This window comes from Arachis hypogaea, chromosome 20 (assembly GCF_003086295.3).
Source record: "Arachis hypogaea cultivar Tifrunner chromosome 20, arahy.Tifrunner.gnm2.J5K5, whole genome shotgun sequence".
NCBI lineage: Eukaryota > Viridiplantae > Streptophyta > Magnoliopsida > Fabales > Fabaceae > Arachis > Arachis hypogaea.
The window spans coordinates 18,602,546-18,622,953 of NC_092055.1; the positions used below are offsets into that span (position 1 = coordinate 18,602,546).

Sequence of the window (20,408 nt, forward strand, 5' to 3'; positions counted from 1 at the left end):
CACTAGGTTTCAGATCGTGCACTTGATGTGTGCTTTGATTTGAATCATGAGCTTCTCTTTCCTCAATCGTTGTTCCTTCTATTCTCACCCCTTTGGGTTCCACGCTCACCGCACCATGTTGAAGGTGCGGAAGGGGAGTGTGAGAATAGAGCAAACGTAGAAACAGGGAGAAGAAAATGAGAGTACTTGTTCTCTCAGTGTACTCAATGATGAGTCACGCCTTTACACTGTTACAACAATCAAATATATATATTGGTCATCTAACCAACTGAGCTAGAATAATTAAGGACTAACTAAAAATTTCTAACTAATTTGTTGTTTCTATTATAGGCTACTTGTCTAACTAATTTGTTGTTACAACTAGTAAATCAATTAACTACTAATTGCTAAGCTAGTATATCAAGTAACAGTCTATCTCAAATTATATTCCCTCAATCTCTACCTTCTATATTTTTAACAATAAATATAGCCTTCTCTTTTAAAGTCCATCTCAAATTATATTTCCTCAATCTCTACCTTCTATATTTTTAACAATAAATTTTAATGATTACGTTCTACACACTGGCATACTAATCTTCTACTAAAGGAGGCTGCCTTACCAGAAATGCTTCTATACTATAATTCTCTAAATAAGCCATAAACTCAGTACTAATCTTAACACATTGCTACCATGCATAAATATATTTGAACCATATTTTGATTGGATCTAACAAAGGCATGAGAACATGTCAGTGATATATATTCTTAAAAAAGTTTGGGGTATATATATATAAAAGAAAATCTCACTCCCCTCCTCTACGAGATGTTAAAATGGCACTTCTCTCCCCTTTATTTTATAAATATACATTTTTTTCCCTTTTAACTTTTAAAAACTTCCTCTCTAATCCATTTTAATAAATTTTTTGTGTTAACTAATATAAACTTTATTCATTTTTTAAGAAAAAATAAATTTTTTTTTGAAAAAATATTCATTAGCAAAAATTTTATTTTTTATCATTAAATTTTGCTTACCAAAATATCCTTTAATAATTTTTTATTGATTAAATTATATTTTTACCAAAATACTTTTAAAAAATTAATAATTAAATTATTTTTTCTAAGATACCTACCCTTCAATAATTTTTGTTAACAATTATTTTTATATTTTACTATTAATTTTTCGATATCAATATATATTATTTTAATATTAAATAAAAAAAATCTTACCACTGTTAATATATATAACAATTAATATACATTGATATTGAAAAATAATCTTACTAAAATTTTTTATTTAATGTTAAAATAATATATATAGATATCAAAAAATTAATAGTAAAATATAAAAAAATATTAACGAAAATTTCGGTAAAATTATAATTTAATAATTACAAAATTATTGAAGGATATTTTAGAAAAAAAATATAATTATTAAATTTTTAAAAATATAATTTAATCAACAAAAGAATAATTTATTAAAGGATATTTTGATAAGCAAAATTTAATGATAAAAAGAAAAATTTTTGTTAATGGATATTTTTTTAAAAAATAATTTTTTTTAAATGGATAAAGTTAACATTAGTTAACACAAAAAATTTAAAATGGATTAAAGATAAGTTTTTTAAAAGTTAGAAGAGAGAGAAATGTACATTTATAAAATAGAGGAGAGGGAAGTATCATTTTAACATCTCGCAAAAAAAGGAAGTGAAATTTTCTATATATATATATGGTGAGTGGAGGAAAATGATGATAAAAAAGGAAAAACAATATCCAATTGTTGATTTTATATACTGTGTGTTGTGTTAAATTATTGATCAAGGTAAGCTCTATGGAAGACTAATCAAATAAACGTAAGTCTTTTGCGATTAGTCTTCCACTAAAAACGTTTTTCTTTAATGAGAAAAAATTTGAGAGTCAATTATAACATAAACTAACTCAAGCCAATCTTTTATATTTTTAATTTTTAAATTTAAGAAATTAGAATAATAAAAGATTTTTTTTATAACAAATTTTTTATTTTTCAATTAGTTAACTCTAATTAGTTATCCTCCTAATCGTTCCTAACAGAACCATTTTAATAACTATTCTCATATGCTATTTGGTATTTACTAATAATACTTTCTTTCTTCGTATTTTCCACTTAACCTTAGTTTCTATTAACCTTCCTTCAAAATTCTCTATAAAACCTAAATTCAAAGGGTCATTCCGCATTCACTCACTCTCTTATTACTTAGCTTCTATCATTCCTCACACACTCTCTCTCAACTTTAATTATTTGTCTTTCCTATCTAGATTGTTGGTAATTTAATTATGTATTTTTCAATATTAAAGTTCACAATCAACTTCAATTGTGTTGCTGTAGAGATCATCAGAAAGATAGTCATGAGGTGATTATTGTGAGAAGAGACAGAAAAAGAGAAGAGCAACGAAAAAAAAAGGAAAAAAAAAGAAAAAGAAGAAAAGAAGAAAAAAGCAAAAGAAATAGAAGCTGCAACAGCAAAGAAGAAACAAGCTATTGAGAAAGAAAAAGAAAAAAAGAAAAAAAAAGAAAGGAAAATAGAAGAAAGGAAAAAAAAAAGTAAAGGAAACAGAAGCCGCTGCTAAGAAGAGACAAGTATCTAAGAATAAAAGGGACTAATAATAGAAAAAAAAAGAAAATAATAAATAAAATTTTTAATTTTTATTATGAAGATAAATAATTTTTTTATCAAATAAAATACAAGTAAGTTTTTAACTTTTCTAAAGGCAAAATACATGAGTTTTCTCGTACTGGATTTAGAAAAATTTATTTTTCTTCGAAATAAAAAAATTAGGAACTATTTATTTGTCATTTTTTCCAGAAAGAATAAGTTAAGTAGAGGAAAATAGAAGCATGAGTTAAAGTTTGCTGTATATTCCGGTTTAAATTTTGTTGTTTTTTAATTGTTAGTTCAAATGCTCAAACAATTTTTAGAAGAAATTTCAAATAAGACTATATATATTTCACATGTTCACATCAGAAAGATTATACGTTGTAGATTCTTAGGTGGTGTTGATTTATATATGCATGTGTTGACATTATTATTTAATTTTGTTCTTATTTTGACATGAATTATTGTTATTGTACATTTCTTTTATTATTGTCATACCATGAAGAAACTAAAATAATAATTTGTCGCAGTTGTTGTTTGATTTGTAAAAATAGTAATGAACGGAGAATTATTATCATGATTATTAAAGTTTTTGTTACGGTCCAGTCCAGCTGAGCACAATTGTTGCCTCGGTCCACGAGTTAATCGGTCTGTGCGGTCGGGTCGACGTGCATAACTCGGTCGGTCTACGATCCGAACACGCACCCTCACTACTAGCTGTATGACAGCTGTGGGAAACGAAGCTTTCTGGAAGGAGGCCTTCTCCCGTGGGCCCGCCCTACTGACAGGATATATAAGGGGAGGGTTCTACCCCTCCCCTAAGGTATGTCACCATAACTTTTCCTCTTCACCACCTGCACACCGATTGACTTGAGCGTTGTAGTGTCATTGCAGGTGGCACCCCCCAACTCACGAAGAATCCGGTAAGCCGGCCGCTCACGCTTTTCATTTCCAGGATCCAGGCCAGGGCTGGGACCCACCTTCACACCCGACAAGCAACCCCAAGCCGTTCGGTAACTGACTAACCGGACATTGGCGCCATCTGTGGGGACCGAACCGATATGGACTTTGTTTTGGTTCCTGGTGGGGCTGACGGCGGAGCCGGGCCCCGCGGGGAGGGAATGGATCCCAGAAGTAGTAGGGTAGCTACCGGAGCTCCCACTCGCGAGGGCACCAGATCCCCCCGCGGCAACCCGAGGGACGACCATTTGGAGAAACAGGCAGTGACAGTGCCAGAATAATACAAGAGCTACGCCATAGGGTGCAGAACTTAGAGCGAGAAGTAGCCAACCGGGAAAGTCGTCAGCCTACTCCTAGTCAAGAGCATTCCCAATCCCCTCAAAGAGGAGAAAGGGGTCTCCGAAGAAGTCACTCCAGGCGCACTCCGTGCCCCCGGACAGAATCAGAAAGCTAGGAAAGCAGAGAGGCGCCAAGGAGACAACGAGATCCTCTGGTCTACACCCGGTCACCGACAAGAGATACCGAAGAGGAAAACTGGGAAGATGACAGAGAACCAAGAAGATGGAGCCGACCACAACAAGAACACCACAGAGAAAGGGCAAGGAGAAGCCGACCTCACAGAGAACACAGTAGGGAAAGACCGAGAAGAACCCGACAACTGGTGGTCATGGGGGCGACCCCTTTCCACCACTCGATCCTCGGAGTACGGCTGCCGAAGCACTTTGATATGTCAAAAGATATGAGGTACGATGGTACTCAAGATCCCTAGGAGCATCTAACGGCCTTCGAGGCCAGGATGAACCTGGAAGGGGTAGGCGATGAAGTAAGGTGCCGGGCTTTCCCGGTAACCTTAGCTGGGCCGGCAATTTATTGGTTTAATTCCCTTCCCCATGTTAGGATTTGGTTGAATTAGTCCCACATTGTTTAGGATAGCAAATGGAGTGGGTGGCCTAGGCTATAAATATGAGGCTAAGTTCTCCATTTGTTTTTGCACCAGTCAGAAACACTTTAAGCTTGTATCTGATTTTTCTTTTCCTCTGTACTCTTTATTAGAGAGTGTTGTGAGGTGTAGTTAGATATTTGCTTTGAGAGAGTGTGGGTGTACTGGGGTGCCGGTGAGAGAAAGAAGTCTATGTGTTGTAACAATTTTCACATAGTGATATTCTCTGGTTGTCATTTGACAACGGCCGTGGTTTTTTTCTCCGGTAATTGGAGTTTCCACGTTAAATTCTTGTGTTGTGATTGTGTCTATTTTATTTCTCTGTCAAAGGTGTTTTCTCAAGGGGGAATGGTGTATTATTCCCATCAAGTGGTATCAAGAGCTTCGATTCGGTGGGATTTATTCTTAGTATGCTCTGTGGTTGCAGCCTAGTCTGACCTTCCACATCAGAAAAAAATTTTGTCCTGTGGCTTGAGGTTGATCTTTGGTTCCTGTTGTTGTTGCTGGAAGGCAGTGTGACACTGTGAGAGTGCTGTTTGGAAAGGTTCTGGCTAAGGAAAGACTTGGTATTTAAGTGTGTCCATTGTGACCCACCTCTCTTTCCTGGGGACCCTTCCTAGTGCATGGTTGAGTTATACTATTCCAGTATACGGTTGCAACAATGTCAGAATATTCAAGTGCTGTGAAGCTTGAAATAGAGAAATTTGATGGAAGAATCAATTTTGGCTTGTGGCAAATACAAGTCAAGGATGTGTTGATACAATCAGGTTTGCACAAGGCGTTGAAGGAGAAGATCTCTGGTTGCTCTCTCTATGAGAGAAGATGATGTTCTCTAGAAGACAAGAAGTATCCTCATGGTATTACCGCACTGCCATGCATAAGGATGAGTTGTGGCAATCGGGTCCACAATTGCACACGGGCATTGGTTGGCGTTGAGATGCAAGGTGTGTGGCGGAGTTAGGTCGATGGCTGAAGAACTTCCAGAAAAAGCCAATTTGGAAGTTGCACCATGAATTTTCAGCAAGGTTTCGATCTGTACCAAGGTGAAATACTTGGAGTGGTCTAATTCCAAGTGAGTATACTTTCATGGTGGAGTATGATAGTTCTCTGAACTATGATTGTCGGTATAGACAATGGCAGCAAAGAATTGTCGGTGTTGACAATGGAAGCTGAAGATGTGTGACTATTTCAATCAAGGTGGAGATTGTTAGGATTTGGTTGAATTAGTCCCACATTGCTTAGGATAGCAAATAGAGTGGGTGGCCTAGGCTATAAATATGAGGCTAAGTTCTCCATTTGTTTTTGCACCAGTCAGAAACACTTTAAGCTTGTATCTGATTTTTCTTTTCCTCTGTACTCTTTATTAGAGAGTGTTGTGAGGTGTAGTTAGATATTTGCTTTGAGAGAGTGTGGGTGTACTGGGGTGCCGGTGAGAGAAAGAAGTCTATGTGTTGTAACAATTTTCACATAGTGATATTCTCTGGTTGTCATTTGACAACGGCCGTGGTTTTTTTCTCCGGTAATTGGAGTTTCCACGTTAAATTCTTGTGTTGTGATTGTGTCTATTTTATTTCTCTGTCAAAGGTGTTTTCTCAAGGGGGAATGGTGTATTATTCCCAACACCCCAGGGCTCCATAACCACGTTTGCCGACATCAGTCACACCTTCTTGGCCCAGTTCACCACGCGTATCGCTAAGGCGAAGCACTCGATTAATCTGCTAGGAGTGACTCAACGAACCGGTGAGCCGACTAGGAAGTACCTGGATAGATTCAATGATGAGTGCCTAGAGATTGACGGCCTAACCAATTCGGTGGCCAGCTTGTGCTAAACCAATGGGCTACTAAATGAGAATTTCAGAAAACACCTTACCACCAAGTTGATGAGCGGATAATTTATACGCTTTTTGGCATTGTTTTTAGGTAGTTTTTAGCATGTTTTAGTTACTTTTTATTATATTTTTATTAGTTTTTATGCAAAAATCACATTTCTGGACTTTACTATGAGTTTGTGTATTTTTCTGTAATTTCAGATATTTTCTGGCTGAAATTGAGGGACCTGAGCAGAAATCTGATTCAGAGGCTAAGAAAGGACTGCAGATGCTGTTAGATTCTGACCTCTCTGCACTCAAACGCATTTTTCTGGAGCTACAGAAGTCCAATTGGCGCGTTCTCAATTGGGCTAGAAAGCTAACATCTTGGGCTTTCCAGAAATGTATAATAGTCCATACTTTTTCCGAGATTTGATGGCCCAAATGGGCGTTAAACGCCAGCCAGAGACCCTTTTCTGGCGTAAAACGCCGGAACTGGCACCAAAACTGGAGTTGAACACCCAAACTGGCACCCAAGCTGGTGTTTAACTCCAAGAATGGCCTATGCACGTGAAAGCTTCAAAGCTCAGCCCAAACACTCACCAAGTGGGCCCCGGAAGTGGATTTCTGCACTATCTGCACTTAGTTACTCATTTTCTGTAAACCTAAGTTACTACTTTAGTATAAAAATTACTTTTAGAGATTCATTTTGGGAGGACATTTTACATCACATATTTTATCTTCTACAGCATGTGTCTCTAAACCCTATAGGTGGGGGTGAGGAGCTCTGCTATGTCTCAATAGATTAATGCAATTACTATTGTTTTCTATTCGATCACGCTTGATTCTGTTCTAAGATACTCACTTGTATTTCAATATAAAGAATATGGTGATTTGTGACACTCATCATCATTCTCAAATTTATGAACGCGTGCTTGACAACCACTCCCGTTCTATCTGAGCTCAACGTAGTCATTGGGTGACAGCTTGAGTGCGTATCTCTAAGGTTTCTAATCCACGAGTTTAACTTACATCTCTTGACAACAGAGCATTCAAACCCATGAGATCAGAACCTTCGTGGTGAATGCTAGAACCAATTGGCAGCATTCCTGAGATCCAAAAAGTCTAAACCTTGCCTGTGGTATTCCGAGTATGATCTGGAACGGGATGATTGTGACGAGCTTCAAACTCACGAATGTTGGGCGCAGTGACAGTGTGCAAAAGGATAGAGAGATCCTATTCCGACACAAGTGAGAACCGACAGATGATTAACCGTGTGGTAGCTGTGTGGTGCGCGAAAATCGTGACGGTTCATTCCTTGGTAACGGCACTGAAAACTTAATACGCACGTTCATAATCTTAGTTCTTTGTCACAACTTCGCACAACTAACCAGCAAGTGCACTGGGTCGTCCAAGTAATAAACCTTACGTGAGTAAGGGTCGATCCCACGGAGATTGTCGGCTTGAAGCAAGCTATGGTCACCTTGTAAATCTCAGTCAGGTGGATTCAATTGGTTATGGGGATTTAATAATTAAAAGATAAATAAAACGTAAATTAAAGATAGAGATACTTATGTAATTCATTGGTGAGAGTTTCAGATAAGCATATGAAGATGCTTGTTCCTCCTAAACATCTGCTTTCCTGCTATCTTCATCCAATCATTCATACTCCTTTCTATGGCAAGCTGTATGTTAGGCATCACCGTTGTCAATGACTACATCCTGTCCTCTCAGTGAAAATGGTCCAATGCGCTGTCACTGCATGGCTAATCATCTATCAGTTCTCGATCATACTGGAATATAATCCATTGATCCTTTTGCGTCTGTCACTACGCCCAGCACTCGCGAGTTTGAAGCTCGTCGCAGCCATCCCTTCCCAGATCCTACTCGGAATACCACAGACAAGGTTTAGACTTTCTGGATCTCAAGAATGGCTGTCCATGGATTCTAACTTATACCACGAAGACTCTGATTAAGGAATCCCAGAGATACTTATTCAATCTAAGGTAGAACGGAAGTGGTTGTCAGGCACGCGTTCATAGGTTGGGAATGATGATGACTGTCACGATCATCACATTCATATTGAGGTGCGAATGAATATCTTAGAATCGGAATAAGCTTGAATTGAATAGAAAAACAATAGTACTTTGTTTTAATTCATGAGGAACAGCAGAGCTCCACACCTTAATCTATGGTGTGTAGAAACTCTACCGTTGAAAATACATAAGAACAAGGTCCAGGCATGGTCGAATGGCCAGCCTCCCAAGGAGGGTTCAATCATCAAAACATGATCAAAAGATGTAAATACAATAGTAAAAAGTCCTATTTATACTAAACTAGTTACTAGGGTTTACAGAAATGAGTAAATGATGCAGAAATCCACTTCTGGGGCCCACTTGGTGTATGCTTGGGCTGAGAATTGAGCTTTACACATGTAGAGGCTTCTCTTGGAGTTGAACGCCAGTTTGTAACCTGTTTCTAGCGTTTAACTCCACTCTGCAACCTGTTTCTGGCGTTTAACTCCAGAATGCAACCTGGAACTGGCGTTGAACGCCAGTTTGCGTCGTCTAAACTCGGAAAAAGTATGGACTATTATATATTTCTGGAAAGCTCTGGATGTCTACTTTCCAACGCAATGAAGAGCGCACCATTTGAAGTTCTCTAGCTCCAGAAAATCCACTTTGAGTGCAGGGAGGTTAGAATCCAGCAGCATCTGCAGTCCTTCTTCAACCTCTGAATCTGATTTTTGCTCAAGTCCCTCAATTTCAGCCAGAAATTACCTGAAATCACAGAAAAATACACAAACTCATAGTAAAGTTCAGAAATGTGATTTTTATTTAAAAACTAATAAAAATATACTAAAAACTAACTAAATCATACTGAAAATTATGTAAAAATAATGCCAAAAAGCGTATAAATTATCCGCTCATCACAACACCAAACTTAAATTGTTGCTTGTCCCCAAGCAACTAAAAATCAAATAGGATAAAAAGAAGAGAATATACTATAAACTCCAAAATATCAATGAAACTTAGCTCCAATCAGATGAGCGGGACTAGTAGCTTTTTACCTCTTGAATAGTTTTGGCATCTCACTTTATCCATTGAAGTTCAGAATGATTAGCATCTATAGGAACTCAGAATTCAGATAGTGTTATTGATTCTCCTAGTACAGTATGTTGATTCTTGAACACAGCTACTTTGTGAGTCTTGGCCGTGGCCCTAAGCACTTTGTTTTCCAGTATTACCACCGGATACATAAATGCCACAGACACATAACTGGGTGAACCTTTTCAGATTGTGACTCAGATTTGCTAAATTCCCCAATTAGAGGTGTCCAGGGTTCTTAAGCACACTCTTTTTTTGCTTTGGACCTCGATTTTAACCACTCAGTCTCAAGTTTTCACTTGACACCTTCACGCCACAAGTACATAGTTAGGGACAGCTTGGTTTAGCTGCTTAGGCTAGGATTTTATTCCTTTAGGCCCTCCTATCCACTGATGCTCAAAGCTTTGGATCCTTTTTATTACCCTTGCCTTTTGGTTTTAAGGGCTATTGGCTTTTTTCTCTTGCCTTTTGGTTTAAAGAGCTTTTTAGCTTTTTCTGCTTGCTTTTTTCTTTTTTTCTTTCTTTTTTTTTCGCTATTTTTTTTCGCATTTTTTTTTCTCTGCAAGCTTTTGTATTCACTGCTTTTTCTTGCTTCAAGAATCATTTTTATGATTTTTCAGATTATCAAATAATATTTCTCCTTTTCATCATTCTTTCAAGAGCCAACATATTTAACATTCATGAACAACAATATCAAAAGACATATGCACTGTTCAAGCATTCATTCAGAAAACAAAAAGTATTGTCACCACATCAAAATAATTAAACTAATTTCAAGGATGAATTCGAAATCATGTACTTCTTGTTCTTTTATTTTTAGAACATTTTTCATTTAAGAAAGGTGATGAATTCATAGGACATTCATAACTTTAAGGCATAGACACTTAGACACTAGTGATCATATAGTAAAGACACAAACATAAATAAAACATAAAGCTCAAAAATAAAAAAAAACAGTAAAATAAATAGACAAGGAGATTAAGGAATGAGTCCACCTTAGTGAGGGTGGCGTCTTCCTCTTCTTGAAGAACCAATGGTGCTTTTGAGCTCCTCTATGTCTCTTCCTTGTCTTTGTTGCTCCTCCCTCATAGCTCTTTGATCTTCTCTAATCTCATGGAGAATGATGGAGTGCTCTTGGTGTTCCACCCTTAGTTGTCCCATGATGGAACTTAATTCTCCTAGGGAGGTGTTGATTTGCTCCCAATAGTTTTGTGGAGGAAAGTGCATCCCCTGAGGTATCTCAGGGATTTCATGGCGAGGAAATTCCTCATGCTCTTGTTGAGGTCCATGATCTCTTATTTGTTCCATCCTTTTCTTAGTGATGGGCTTGTCCTCTTCAATGAGGATGTCTCCCTCTATGTCAATTCCAGCCGAATTGCAGAGGTGGCATATGAGGTGAGGAAAGGCTAACCTTGCCCAAGTGGAGGACTTGTCAGCCACCTTGTAAAGTTCTTGAGGTATAATCTCATGAACTTCCACCTCCTCTCCAATCATGATACTATGGATCATAATGGCCCGGTCTATAGTAACTTCAGACCGGTTACTAGTAGGAATGATTGAGCGTTGAATGAACTCTAGCCATCCCCTAGCCACTGGTTTGAGGTCATGCCTTCTTAGTTGAACCGGCTTGCCTCTTGAGTCAATTTTCCATTGAGCTCCTTCCTCACATATGTCTATGAGGACTTGGTCCAACCTTTGATCAAAGTTGACCCTTCTTGTGTAGGGGCGTGCGTTCTCTTCCATCATTGGCAAGTTGAACGCCAGCCTTACATTTTTCGGACTGAAATCTAAGTATTTCCCCCGAACCATGGTAAGCCAATGCTTCGGATTCGGGTTTACACTTTGATCATGGTTCCTAGTGATCCATGTGTTTGCATAGAACTCTTGAACCATTAAGATTCCGACTTGTTGAATGGGGTTGGTGAGAACTTCCCAACTTCTTCTTCGAATCTCATGTCGGATCTCCGGATACTCATTCTTTTTAAGCTTGAAAGGAACCTCAGGGATCACTTTCTTCTTGGCCACAACTTCATAGAAGTGGTCTTGATGGACCTTTGAGATGAATCTCTCCATCTCCCATGACTCAGAGGTGGAAGCAATTGCCTTCCCTTTCCTCTTTCTAGAGGTTTCTCTGACCTTAGGTGCCATATATGGTTATGGAAAAACAAAAAGCTATACTTTTACCACACCAAACTTAAAATGTTTGCTCGTCCCCAAGCAAAAGAAGAAAGAAAGTAGTAGAAGAAGAAGAAGAATGGAGGAGAGGGAGAGGGGTGTGTATTCGGCCAAGGGAAGAAGAAAGGGTTGTGTTGTGTGAAAATGAAGAAGGAAAGAGGGGTTTATATAGGGGTGGGATGGGAGTTAGGGTTCGGCCATTAGGGTTGGGTTTGGGAGGGAAAATAGTTTGAATTTTGAAGGTAGGTGGGGTTTATGGGGAAGAGAGGATGGATGTGAGTGGTGAAGAGGTGATGGGAAAGAGTGATTGAGGTGATTGGTGAAGGGTATTTGGGGAAGAGAATTATGAAAAGGAGTGAAGAAGAGAGAAGAAGTGGTGGGGATCCTGTGGGGTCCACAGATCAAGTGGGGTCAAGGACTTAACATCCCTGCTCCAATTAGGCGTGTAAAACGCCCTTGCTGTGCAATCCTGGCGTTTAACGCCAGACTGCTGCTTGTTTCTGGCGTTAAACGCCCAAATGTAGCATGTTTCTGGCGTTTAACGCCAGGCAGATGCTTGTTTCTGGCGTTAAACGCCAGACAGATGCTTGTTTCTGGCGTTTAAATGCCAGACTGCTCTCCTCCAGGGTGTGCTATTTTTAATGCTGTTTTTCATTCTATTTTTGATTTTTCAGTAGTTTTTGTGACTCCACATGATCATCAACCTAATAAAACATGAAATAACACAAGGAAAATAAAATAGATATAATTAAATAACATTAGGTTGCCTCCCAATAAGCGCTTCTTTAACGTCAATAGCTTGACAGTGAGCTCTCATGGAGCCTCACAGATGTTCAGAGCATTGTTGGGACCTCCCAACACCAAACTTAGAGTTTGAATGTGGGGGTTCAACACCAAACTTAGAGTTTGGTTGTGGCCTCCCAACACCAAACTTAGAGTTTGATTGTGGGGGCTTTGGTTGACTCTGCAGTGAGAGAAGCTTTTCATGCTTCCTCTCCATAGTTACAGAAGGGGATCCTTGAGTTTTAAACACAAGGTTGTCCTCATTCAGTTGAAGGACCAACTCTGCTCTGTCCACATCAATCACAGCTCTTGCTGTGGCTAGGAAGGGTCTTCCAAGGATGATGGATTCATCCTCATCCTTCCTAGTGTCTAGGATTATAAAATCAGCAGGGATGTAAAGGCCTCCAACCTTTACTAGCACGTCCTCTACTTGTCCATAAGCCTATTTTCTTGAGTTGTCTGCCATCTCTAATGAGATTCTAGCAGCTTGCACCTCAAAGATCTCAAGTTTCTCCATTACAGAGAGTGGCATTAAGTTTATTCCTAACCCCAGGTCACACGGAGCCTTCTCAAAGGTCATGGTGCCTATGGTATAGGGTATTAAGAATTTTCCAGGATCCTATTTCTTTTGAGGTAATTTCTGCCTGTCCAATGCATTCAGTTCATTGGTAAGCAAGGGAGATTCATCTTCCCAAGTCTCATTACCAAATAATTTGGCATTCAGCTTCATGATTGCACCAAGGTACTTAGCAACGTGCTCTTCAGTAATTTCTTCATCCTGTTCAGAGGAAGAATACTCATCAGAGCTCATGAAGGGCAGAAGGAGGTTCAATGGAATCTCTATGGTCTCTAGATGAGCCTCAGATTCCTTTGGTTCCTCAAAGGGGGACTCCTTATTGGTCACTGGACGTCCCAGGAGGTCTTCCTCACTAGGATTCACGTCCTCCTCTTCCCTTGTAGGTTCGGCCATGATGGTCAAATCAACGGCCTTGCAGTCTCTCTTTGGATTCTCTTCTGTATTGCTTGGGAGAGTACTAGGAGGAGTTTCAGTGACTCTTTTACTCTACTGGCCCACTTGTGCCTCCAAATTTCTAATGAAGGACCTTGTTTCATTCATGAAACTCACAGTGGCCTTAGATAGATCAGAGACTATATTTGCAAAGCTAGATGGATTCTGCTTAGAATTCTCTGTCTGTTGCTGAGTGGATGATGGAAAAGGTTTGCTACTGCTAAACCTGTTTCTTCCACCATTATTAAAGCCTTGTTGAGGCTTTTGTTGATCCTTCCATGAGAAATTTGGATGATTTCTCTATGAGGGATTATAGGTGTTTCCATAGGGTTCACCCATGTAATTCACCTCTGCTATTGCAGGATTTTCAGGATCATAAGCTTCTTCTTCAGAAGATGCCTCTTTAGTACTGTTGGATGATTCCTTCAATCCATTCAGACTCTGAGAGATCATATTGACTTGCTGAGTCAATATTTTATTCTGAGCCAATATGGCATTCAGAGTATCAATTTCAAGAACTCCCTTCCTCAGTGGCGTCCCATTACTCACAGGATTCCTTTCAGAAGTGTACATGAACTGGTTATTTGCAACCATGTCAATGAGTTCCTGAGCTTCTGCAGGAGTTTTCTTTAGGTGAATGGATCCACCTGCAGAATGGTCCAATGACATTTTAGATAATTCAGACAGACCATCATAGAATATATCCAGGATGGTCCATTCTGAAAGCATGTCAGAATGACACTTTTTGGTCAGTTCCTTGTATCTCTCCCAAGCTTCATAGAGGGATTCACCTTCTTTTTGTCTGAAGGTTTGAACATCCACTCTAAGCTTGCTAAGCTTTTGAGGAGGAAAGAACTTGGCTAAGAAAGCCGTGACCAGCTTATCCCAAGAGTTCAGGTTGTCTTTAGGTTAAGAGTCCAACCATATTCTAGCTCTGTCTCTTACAGCAAATGGGAAAAACATAAGCCTGTAGACCTCGGGGTCAACCCCATTGGTCTTAACAGTATCACAGATCTGCAAGAATTCAGTTAAGAACTGAAAGGGATCTTCGGATGGAAGTCCATAAAACTTGCAATTCTGTTGCATCAGAGAAACTAATTGAGGTTTCAGCTCAAAATTGTTTGCTCCAATGGCAGGGATTGAGATGCTTCTTCCATGTAAATTGGAATTAGGTGCAGTAAAGTCACCAAGCATCTTCCTTGCATTGTTATTATTTTCGGCCATGTCTCCTTCTTTTTCGAAAATTTCTGTCAGATTTTCTCTAGAGAGTTATGCTTTAGCTTCCCTTAACTTCCTCTTCAGAGTTCTTTCAGGTTCAGGATCAGCTTCAACAAGAATGTTCTTATCCTTGTTCCTGCTCATATGAAAAAGAAGAAAACAGAAAAGAAAATTTGGAATCCTCTATGTCACAGTATAGAGATTCCTTTATGTGAGTAGAAGAGAAGAATAAAAGGAGGGGAAGAGAAAAACTCGAACACAGAGAGGAAGATGGTGTTTGAATTTTGGGTGGAAGAGAAGTGTTAGTAGATGAATAAATAAATAGAAGGAGATGAGAGATGAGAGAATAATTCGAAAATTAAACAAAATAAAATAAAAATATTTAAAAATTAAAGTTAAAATTCGAAAATTAAAATTGAAATTAAATTAAATTAAATTTTTAAAACAATTAGTTAATTAAAAAGGAATTTTGAAAAAGAGGGGAGGGATTTTCGAAAATTAGAGAGAGAATTAGTTAGGTAGTTTTGAAAAAGATAAGAATCAATCAAAAAGTCAAGTGGTTAATTGAAAAAGATTTGAAAATCAAATTTTGAAAAGATAAGAAGTTAGAAAAGATTTTGAAATTGATTTTGAAAAAGATGTGATTGAAATTTATTTTGAAAAAAAATTGAAAAAGAAATTTAAAAAGATTTGATTTTGAGAATTAAAGTTGATTACTTGACTAACAAGAAACTACAAGATATGATTTTAAAATTTAAAGATTGAACCTTTCTTAATAGGCAAGTAACAACTTAATATTTTTGAATCAATCACATTAATTGTTAGTATTAAATTCGAAAATATGAAATAAAAATAAGAAAAAAGATTTTGAAAATAATTTTGAAAGTTTCGAAATTTATAAAGGAAAAATGAAAAAGATTTGATTTTTGAAAAAGATTTGAAAAAGATAGAATTTTTAAATTGAAAATTTGATTTGACTCATAAGAAACAACTATATTTTAAAAATTTTTGAAAAAGTCTACTCAAATTTTTGAATTTGATGAGAAGAAAAAAAGGGAAAGATATTTTTTTTTTATTTTTGAATTTTTAATGATGGGAGAGAAAAACACAAAAAAGACACAATGCATGGAAATTTTAGATCAAAACAACTAATGCATGCAAGAACACTTTGAATGTCAAGATGAACACCAAGAACACTTTGAAGATCATGATGAGCGTCAAGAACTTATTTTTGAAAAATTTTCAAGAAAAGAAAAATGCAAGAAACCAAACTTAGAAATTTTTAAACTTTAGACACTAACAAATTGAAAATGCATATGAAAAACAAGAAAAGACACAAAACAAGAAAAATTAAAGATCAAACATAGAAAATCATCAAGAACAACTTGAAGATCATGAAGAACACATGCATGAATTTTCAAAAATTTTAAGAAAAATTAAAAAGATGCAATTGACACCAAACTTAAAAATTGACACAAGACTCAAACAAGAAACACAAATTATTTTTGATTTTATGATTTTATAAAATTTTTTTGGATTTTTCGAAAATTATTTTGGGAATAACGAAAAAGAATTTTTTTTGTATTTTTTGAAAATAAGAAATAAAAAGCTTAAAATTAAAATAAATTACCTAATCTGAGCAACAAGATGAACCGTCAGTTGTCCAAACTCGAACAATCCCTGGCAACGGCGCCAAAAACTTGGTGCGCGGAAATTGTGACGGTTCATTCCTTGGTAATGGCGCTGAAAACTTAATACGCACGTTCATAATCTTAGTTCTTTGTCACAACTTCGCACAACTAACCAGCATGTGCACTGGGTCGTCCAAGTAATAAACCTTACGTGAGTAAGAGTCGATCCCACGGAGATTATCGGCTTGAAGCAAGCTATGGTCACCTTGTAAATCTCAGTCAGGCGGATTCAATTGGTTATGGGGATTTAATAATTAAAAGATAAATAAAATGTAAATTAAAGATAGAGATACTTATGTAATTCATTGGTGAGAGTTTCAGATAAGCATATGAAGATGCTTGTTCCTCCTGAACCTCTGCTTTCCTGCTATCTTCATCCAATCATTCATACTCCTTTCTATGGCAAGCTGTATATTAGGCATCACCGTTGTCAATGGCTACATCCTGTCCTCTCAGTGAAAATGGTCCAATGCGCTGTCACTGCATGGCTAATCATCTGTCAGTTCTCGATCATACTGGAATAGGATCCATTGATCCTTTTGCGTCTGTCACTACGCCCAGCACTCGCGAGTTTGAAGCTCGTCGCAGCCATCCCTTCCCAGATCCTACTCGGAATACCACAGACAAGGTTTAGACTTTTCGGATCTCAAGAATGGCCGTCCATGGATTCTAACTTATACCACGAAGACTCTGATTAAGGAATCCCAGAGATACTTATTCAACCTAAGGTAGAACGAAAGTGGTTGTCAGGCACGCGTTCATAGGTTGGGAATGATGATGACTGTCACGATCATCACATTCATATTGAGGTGCGAATGAATATCTTAGAATCGGAATAAGCTTGAATTGAATAGAAAAACAATAGTACTTTGTATTAATTCATGAGGAACAGCAGAGCTCCACACCTTAATCTATGGTGTGTAGAAACTCTACCGTTGAAAATGCAAAAGAACAAGGTCCAGGCATGGCCGAATGGCCAGCCTCCCAAGGAGGGTTCAATCATCAAAACATGATCAAAAGATGTAAATACAATAGTAAAAAGTCCTATTTATACTAAACTAGTTATTAGGGTTTACAGAAATGAGTAAATGATGCAGAAATCCATTTCTGGGGTCCACTTGGTGTGTGCTTGGGCTGAGCATTGAGCTTTACACGTGTAGAGGCTTCTCTTGGAGTTGAACGCCAGTTTGTAACCTATTTCTGGCGTTTAACTCCACTCTGCAACCTGTTTCTGGCGTTTAACTCCAAAATGCAACATGGAACTGGCGTTGAACGCCAGTTTGCGTCATCTAAACTCGGGCAAAGTATGGACTATTATATTGCTGGAAAGCCCTGGATGTCTACTTTCCAACGCAATTGAGAGCGCGCCATTTGGAGTTCTGTAGCTCCAGAAAATTCACTTTGAGTGCAGGGAGGTCAGAATCCAGCAGCATCTGCAGTCCTTCTTCAACCTCTGAATCTGATTTTTGCTCAAGTCCCTCAATTTCAGCCAGAAATTACCTGAAATCACAGAAAAACATACAAACTCATAGTAAAGTCCAGAAATGTGATTTTTATTTAAAAACTAATAAAAATATACTAAAAACTAACTAAATCATACTGAAAACTATGTAAAAATAATGCCAAAAAGCGTATAAATTATCCGCTCATCACTGTGCCTGGTATTTTTCATCCGAGACGAGAGATCCGACAGTTGATTAGCAGTACAGAAACCGTACCTGGACCATTTTCACTGAGAGGATGGATGGTAGCCATTGACAACGGTAATCCACCAACATACAGCTTGCCATGGAAGGAAGCCATGCGTGTTTGGAGAAGAAGACAGTAGGAAAGCAGAGATTCAGACGACAGAGCATCTCTGGAACCTCAACCTGTTCCTCATTACTGAATCACAAAATCATAGCTCATTTCATGTTATTTACTTTTCATACACAAAATCATTCATATCATTTGAATCTCATGACTAAGATTTACAGGATAACCATAGCTTGCTTCAAGCCGGCAATCTCCGTGGGATCGACCCTTACTCACGTAAGGTATTACTTGGACGATCCAGTGCACTTGCTGGTTAGTTGTACCGGAGTTGTGAAAGGTGTGATCACAATTCTGTGCACCAAGTTTTTGGCGCCGTTGCCGGGGATTGTTCGAGTTTGAACAACTGATGGTTCATCTTGTTACTTAGATTAGGAAAAATTTATCTTTTTAGTTTAGAGTCACTAAATTCGAGTCTTTTATTTTCTTTTCAAAAATCTATCAAAAATCTTATTTTTCTTTATTAATCTTTAATTTTTCTTTGAGTTTTTTTTATTATTGTTTTTGTTAAAATTTTAAAATACTTGTTTTCTTTTTCTAGATTTTTTTGAAAATTTTTAATAAATAGATAAAAACCAATAAACTAATAATTGAGTCTTCTGTTTGAGTTTAGTTTCATGTTTTAAGTTTGGTGTCAATTGCATGTTTTTATTTTCCTTCAATTTTTCGAATTGCATGTTTTTATTTTTCTTCATATTTTTAATTACATGTTCTTAGTTCTTTCTTGATCTTCAAATTGTTCTTGATAATTTTCCTTATTTGATCTTTAAGTTTTCTTGTTTGGTGTCTTTTGTTGTTTATCTTATACATTTTTGAATTATTAGTGTCTAAAGTATAAAAATTTTTAAGTTTGGTGTTTTTTTGTGTCCTTATTTTCTTAAAAATTTTCAAAATTTGTTCTTGGTGTTCACCTTGATCTTCAAAGTGTTCTTGGTGTTCATCTTGACATTCAAAGTTTTCTTATTTGTTTTCTTTGTTTTGATATAAAAATTCTAAGTTTGGTGTCATTTTATTGTTTTTCTCTTTCCTCATTAAATTAAAAAAAAAATATATTTTCCTTTATTTACTCATCATTTTCGAATTCCTTAGGTTGATTTAGTCAAAATTTTTTAAAATTTGGTAGTTTCTTATTAGTCAAGTCAAAATTTCAATTTTAAAAATTTATCTTTTTAAATCTTTTTCAAAACTTCCTAACCACTTTCTCTCTCCTCTTTTTTTTCAAAAATCCACACCAAAAATTTTTAAATCTTTTTAATTAATTAATTAATTTAGTTTTCTAATTTCTTTTATTTCTTTTTCTTAATTTTCGAAACTTGCATCAATTTTTTATTTACTTTATTTTAATTTCTTTAATTTCAAAAAAAGAGGAATAAAATTTTTATTTACAATCCACATCATCTCTCTTTTTCCATCATAGACCTTAGTGGAAATAAACAGTCCAGAAGGACTCTGGGATCATATGCTAACCCCACTACTGCTTTATATGGGAGTAGTATCTGTATACTCCCATCAGATCCAGCAACTTTGAGCTGAACCCTCAGCTCATTATCACAGTGCAGCAAAATTGCCAGTATTCCGGTCTTCCACAGGAAGAACCTACTGAGTTTCTGGTATAGTTCTTACAAATTGCTGACATAGTACGTGATACAGAAGTAGATCAGGATGTCTATAGATTATTATTGTTTCCATTTGCTGTAAAAGATCAAGCTAAGAGGTGGTTAAATAACTAACCCACAGCAAGCATAAGAACATGGAAACAGTTATCAGGCAAATTTCTGAATCAATATTTCCCTCCAAAAAGGATGACACAGCTAAGGCTGGACATCCAAGGCTTTAAACAAGAGGATAATGAATCTCTTTATAATGCCTGGGAGAGGTACAGAGAGATGCTAAGGAAATACCCCTCTGAAATGTTTTCAGAATGGGTGCAGCTAGACATCTTTTACTATGGGCTTACAGAAAAGGCCTAGATGTCTCTAGACCACTCAGCTGATAGATCTATACATATGAAAAAGACAATTAAAGAGGCTCAAGAGCTTATTGATACAGTTTCCAGAAATTAGCACCTGTACTCAAGTGGTGAGACCTCCATGAAAGAAGAGGTTGAGGCAGCATCCACTGAACTTAGTCCTCCAGAACAAATTGCTGAACTCAATCAACAACTATTTTCTATAACAATACAGTTAACAGAATTTAAAGAGATGCTACAAGAAACCAAAGATGCTAACCAGAATATGGAAAAACAATTGAATCTGACAAGACAGTAGTTATCTAAACAGATAACAGAAGAATACCA

At 37.0% G+C, this 20,408-nt stretch overlaps 1 non-coding gene across 1 annotated transcript; it reads left to right on the forward strand.

Annotated features, from left to right (window-relative positions):
* Nucleotides 1–14,118: 14,118 nt before the first annotated feature.
* Nucleotides 14,119–14,222, forward strand: LOC112787011 (small nucleolar RNA R71). Its single transcript, XR_003194450.1, has one exon. It is a non-coding gene; the product is annotated as a small nucleolar RNA R71 (small nucleolar RNA).
* Nucleotides 14,223–20,408: the final 6,186 nt, after the last annotated feature.